The sequence below is a fragment of the Crocuta crocuta genome, unplaced genomic scaffold (assembly GCF_008692635.1).
Source record: "Crocuta crocuta isolate KB4526 unplaced genomic scaffold, BGI_CrCroc_1.0 scaffold41, whole genome shotgun sequence".
Classification (NCBI taxonomy): Eukaryota; Metazoa; Chordata; class Mammalia; order Carnivora; family Hyaenidae; genus Crocuta; species Crocuta crocuta.
The window spans coordinates 17,567,763-17,573,545 of record NW_027529428.1 but is presented as its reverse complement, the minus strand read 5'-3'; the positions used below and the strand labels follow the sequence as shown (position 1 = coordinate 17,573,545).

The 5,783-nt window shown below is 43.5% G+C and overlaps 1 long non-coding RNA gene across 1 annotated transcript; it reads left to right on the top strand.

Annotated features, from left to right (window-relative positions):
- Positions 1–976: 976 nt before the first annotated feature.
- Positions 977–4,376, top strand: LOC144227642 (uncharacterized). The gene is made up of 3 exons (XR_013333990.1): positions 977–1,390; positions 3,273–3,341; positions 4,102–4,376. It is a non-coding gene; the product is annotated as an uncharacterized LOC144227642 (long non-coding RNA).
- Positions 4,377–5,783: the final 1,407 nt, after the last annotated feature.

The following is a 5,783-nucleotide window of genomic DNA, read 5'->3' as shown; positions in this document are numbered from 1 at the left end:
CCTTTGATCCCCCCACATTTCATCTATCATCCGTTTACAACTTCTATTTTTTTCTTCTTTTTTCCTTTGGAACAAAGAAGGGAGACAACACTTTACAGAAGGACAGAAGTGAGGTGAGAACAATTCAAGAATCAATGAGCCTGTGGTATTTTAAAGAAGGGTGCAGTCAGCCAGCTGTAAACAGAGGAAGTTACGAGAAGCCTTCGAGGTGTTAATAACCCAGAGAATTACTTAGAGATTACTGCGCAGGAGTAATGTAGTCTCAAAATCCTCTAGAAGGCAGTTTTTAGAAATCCGTTAAGGCTCGACTACCTGCTTGTGAAACACTTTATCTTCAGTTGTTATTAATGATTAATAAGTCTTCTGTTATTAATTAAACTCATGTCTTGAAATGATGATCCTGAAAAATCCTAGCTGCTCACTGCTTGCTGCGGGCGAACAGTCAGGTATCTAGGATGGATGAAGCCACCACTGCCTGCTGGTAAAATGCACACGACTCTGACGCTGAGAAGCAAGAAGCATCCGGATTTCAGAGACAGCTAAGTACTTGGGCTCCTGCAGAAGTGACTCATCTCCATCAGGACTCGCTCCGTCGTGTCCCAAAACTCCGCAGGGCCCTGGGCATCCAAGCCTTCACCAGTGAGCTCCCTCAAGTGGATTTCTCTGGCTCTTTGCCTAGATGACGACTCATCCGCCTTCAGGGAAAATTCCTCGAGTCCTGCAGGTTTTGTTCTCGACAGCATTTGTCATAACTTGCCACCCACATCTGCTGGTGTCATCACGTTTTTTAAATTAAAACTTAATTTTTAGAACAGTTTTGGGCTCGCAGCAAAATGGGGAGGACGGTCCTGAGGTTTCCCATGTACCCCCATCCCCACACGCACACAACCTCCTCACTGTCAGCTTCCCCTGCTAGTGTGGTGTACCTGCTACCATTTAGTTATTTATCAATTTATTTTTGAGAGGGGGGGGGAGGGCAGAGGCGGAGGGAGAGAAGGAATCTTAGAGGTGGGGTGTCCGTCTCTTGACCCTGGGACCGTGACCTGAGCCAAAATCAAGAGTCTAACCCTCAGCCAACTGAGCCACTCAGGCGCTTCTGTTACGATTTAGAAACCTACATGGACACACCATCTGTGCTGAGAGCCCATAGCGTATGTCAGGGCTTGCTCTCCGTGCGGCAGGAGATTTTCTCCTACGTGATCTCCTAGGAGTTCTATAGTTTTGCATCTTACACTTAGGTCCGTGATCCATTTCGAGTTAATGTTTGTGAAAGGTGAGAAGTCTGTGTCCAGATTCACTTTCTTTGCATGCGGACGTCCAGTTTTTCCAGCATCATTTGTTGACGAGGCCATCTTTGCTCCGTTGGGTTGCCTTTGCTCTTTTGTCAAAGGTAAGTTCACTATATTTGTGAAGATCTCTTTCTGGGCTCTCCCTTGTGCTCCACTGATATATCTGCCTATTCTTTTCCCAGCACGGCACTCTCCTGATTACTACAGACTTCAGGTGAATCTTGAAGTCTGGCAGACTCCATCCTCCAGCTGTGTTCTTCTTCATGAATATTGTGTTGTCCATTCTGGGTCTCTTGCCTCTCCATAGAAATTTTAGAATCATTTGGTGGATACCTACAAAATAACTTGCTGAAATATTTTTTTAATATTTTTTTTTATTTATTTCTAGGAGAGAGAGAGACAGCGTGAACAGGGGAGGGTCAGAGAGAGAGGGAGACACAGACTGTGAAACAGGCTCCAGGCTCTGAGCTGGCAGTCAGCACAGAGCCCGACACGGGGCTTGAACCCATGAACTGTGAGATCATGACCTAAGTGAAAGTCGGACGCTTAACCGACTAAGCCACCCAGGCGCCCCATCTTGCTGAAATTTTGATTGGGATTTCAGAACTGACATCTTGACAATATTCAGCTCTATACTGATAATTAAGATGGAGGGATGACTTCCATGCAGAACCTGTGTGATTTCCTTTAATACCTGAATTACATAAGCTCCAGGAGACCCTGTATCTGTAATGTTTTGTACATAATTCGTGTTTGATAAATATTTGCTAAACCAACAATCAGCTGCGAAGCAATTATTCAGGTCAACCAGGAAATGTCACCATGAGCTGTAGTTAAAGTCAAAGCCATGAAGAAAGGCAATGCTATTCAGAACTTGGAGAAGATAGTTTTTCTTCTTCTATAATTGGTTCTTTAATCAATGTCTTTGAATATGGAATCAGTTACCTTGAAATATTAGATAACTTTAAATGCCCAAAGTTTTAAATCTAGCATAAGTTTAAATACTATCGGAATGCATCAGTGGTATTTACTGACTCCAGCACAAAAAGTTTAAACATCTTCCTCATTGAATTTAGAGAATAAAAGAACTGCCTAATATTTAGAAATAATTCTGGTACACATAGTTCTAAATACATGAAGCTTCAATCAAATCACAAAATGTTACAATTATTTTAATCCATGAGCAAAAGCCATAAACAAGTCAGAAATGTTATGGTCTTTCTACGAACCCAAATTCTACAAGTGATTTAATAGAACAGAGATTACTTTCTGACCATTTCATTGAGGTTTAATTAAAATGTAATAATAAACTGTGCATATTTAAAGTGTACAATTGATCAGTGCTGATGTGTGCACACACCCCTGAAATCACTACAGTCAACATAAGCCTTGAATTCATATTGGTGATAATCGCTTTCTTTTTAACGTCAATTCTCCTTACGTTCTAACAAAGAGGTAATTTTTTATTGTGTTATGGTGTGTAACCCAATGTCCAATAGGTTCTTTCCAGCCCCTTGTAATGGGGCCGGGGTCGTTCCCATGGCTCCCCCTCACCTTACAAAGTGGACCAACCCTGTCTCTGCCCTCCTAGGGCCCCATCCTGGGGGGTGCGTCAGCAAATGCGACAGGGAGGGGACACTGGTAAGTCTCCAGGGAGCTCTAAATGTCACTTAAACTGGAAGCTGATTAGGTGATGGGCTGGTGGTTCCTTTGAATGGCAGCAGGGAGCAAGCTCTGGATGTTATATTGGCTTCCACTCCACTCCAAGGACTGTCTGCAGAAAGCTCTTGCCCACAGCTTTGTGCCCCCAAGTGACCCGATCAAGCTTTCCCCATGGCAGGGCAGGGGGATGGTCCTCGCTCTCCAGGACCTTTCAGGAGCCCATCATCTGATCATCTATTGTCTCTCACTTTGAGAATTGAAGTCAGCACTATATTTTTTGTTATTTCCTTTAACATTTTTATTTATTTATTTTTTATGTAGCGCCAACACCAAAGGCAATACTCAGCACAGAGCAGAGATGCAACAACTGTTTGATACAAGAATGAATGAGTGAGTGTGTCTTTAAAATATTCAGACCTCTTAGGATACAACAAAAGTTTCTTTCAGAGTTCTTCACTGCCAGACCTTTGCTGACGCTTTATGCAGTAGCATGAAAATATACCACCATAAGCAACTAGTGGTGATTCATCTGTCCCTTGGAGCCAGTTTTGACTTGAGCAGTTGAGGGAGATTTCTTCCCTGGATTTGATCTTCACAACAGCATCGCGAGGCAGCTATGATGACAATTACCAAGGGACAGAGATTAGGTGACTTGCCAGGGTAACACATCTGGTAAGTCCAGGAGTAAAACCCAGTTTCAGAGGCACCTGGGGGGGCGCAGTCAGTTAAGTGTCTGACTCCTGGTTTCAGCCCAGGTCATGATCTCACAGTTTGTGAGTTTGAGCCCTGCATCAGGCTCTGTGCTGACAGCGCGAAGCCTGCTTAAGAGTCTCTCTTTCTCCCTCTCTCTGCCTCCTCCCTGCTCATCCTCTCTCTCTTAAAATAAATAAATGAAACTTTATAAAAAAAACAGTTTCAAACTCAGGCAGTCTGAGGTTGGAGATGAAACTTTTAGGCTCTAAAAACCCTCTGGCTTTTTAACTTGCACACTTTTAAGACTGCAAATAATGTTTTCTGTTGGTAAATATCAAATACTCTTTGAGTGAAGAACAAAAATCATGTTTCAGTATATAAATATTGCCTTGTAGGACTTTTGAATGACTGGTGTATGAAAATATTGAGTTCCTGTAAATGCTTACATCTAACACAGGGAAGCACTCAAGATGAGTAAGAACAATGTTAACAGCTAAAGAAGAGAATACTTTTTCTGGAATGGTAAAGATGGATGGGAAAGATGAGATGATGAAGCCTCATCATTTAAGACAAAGAACATACCAGGGCGCCTGGAGGGCCCAGTTGGTTAAGCATCTGACTTCGGCTCAGGTCATGGTCTCATGGTTCGTGAGTTTGAGCCCTGCATCAGGCTCTATGCTGACAGCTCAGAGCCTGGAGCTGCTTCTAATTCTGTCTGTCTGTCTGTCTCTCTCTCTGCCCCTCCCTGGCTCCTACTCTGTCTGTCTCTCTCAAAAATAAATAAACACTACAATTTTAATTTTAAAAAGACAAAGAACATACTTAGGTCAGACACTCAGAGACAGTAAGTGAGTGCCCAGCAGTTCCATCAGCCTGACTGTCACCAAGTCCCTCAAGGGCTTTCATCTCTGGAGGTAGGGCTGGACCCAAAGTCCCTACCCAGTCACCGGTGAATGGAAGGGTAGAGAAAGGGATGATCCCATCCCTTCCAGAACCCAGGCACAAAGTCATTAGGAGCACAGTGATAGCAAAACAAGCCTTACCTTTCAACCCCCTGCAAGCAGTACCGTGGGCTAGGCACTGGGCCTTAACGCCCTGGGTTAGCTGTCAGTGCGCACGGTGTAAACCTGCCTCTGGGCAGGATGGGGGAACCGGGGAGAGGAGCTCTGTGAGGGCAGCTGAGAACACGCCGCGTCCCTCTGGGTGGGAGTCAGGAGCTCTCTGACTGGAGATGATGAGACAACACAGTAATGTATATTATTTCTTCATCTGTCATTGATTTTTGGACACGGGCTTTTAATATTTACTGAAAGTTAATTTAAGTGACTATTAATTTAATATTTAAATTCCATGTTTATCGGAAATGATTTTTATGGAAAAGATGCTGCAAGTGACATGAACCAAGTCTGGAAGATCAGATACAAACACGGTTCCCCTCGACACTGTAAAATTATTTCAAAAAAGAGACTACAATTTCTCCAATATGGTCAGAATGACTGTCACATCGCCAGGCTCATATCAATAATGGTTACGTTTCATTGGACACTTTGGCATACACGATCTGAGTTACTCGTATCAGTTTCTTCCTTGCCATGCTTGACAAATGGGAGCCAGTGAATTCGCATTTGGAAGACTCTCTCACACTCAGAGCTGTTTGTGTTCATAAAATCCAGAGAGCTTCCTGGCTCTAAGACATGGGATAGTTTCCCTAGAATAGCAGCTCTGAATTCACAAGTTATTGTAATTCTTCGGAGTGAAGTACCTTTATATCTGTTTGTGCCTATGAACCAAACGCCAAAGTTTCATGAGAGCACTCAACAGATATTTTTTAACCAACTGTTAAATAGTGTTTAGCTGCCTTGTTTCAGCTTCTAGGGCTGAAGGGGTGGCCATCACAGACACGATCCATGGTCTGATGGAGCTGATTATGCATGGGTGAAAGCAATTTGGAGAAGCCGACATCCTACACATAAGCCACAGTTACCCTAAGATCTCATTTTGCTTGAGCCACAGAGGATCCTAAACTCTGGTGTGTCATGAGGTCAGGAAATCACAGGGAGACAGCGTGGACGGGGCATGGAGTACCCTCCATACAACAGCCAATTGTCTCTGTCATGAAGAGTAGCAAATCGATATTGT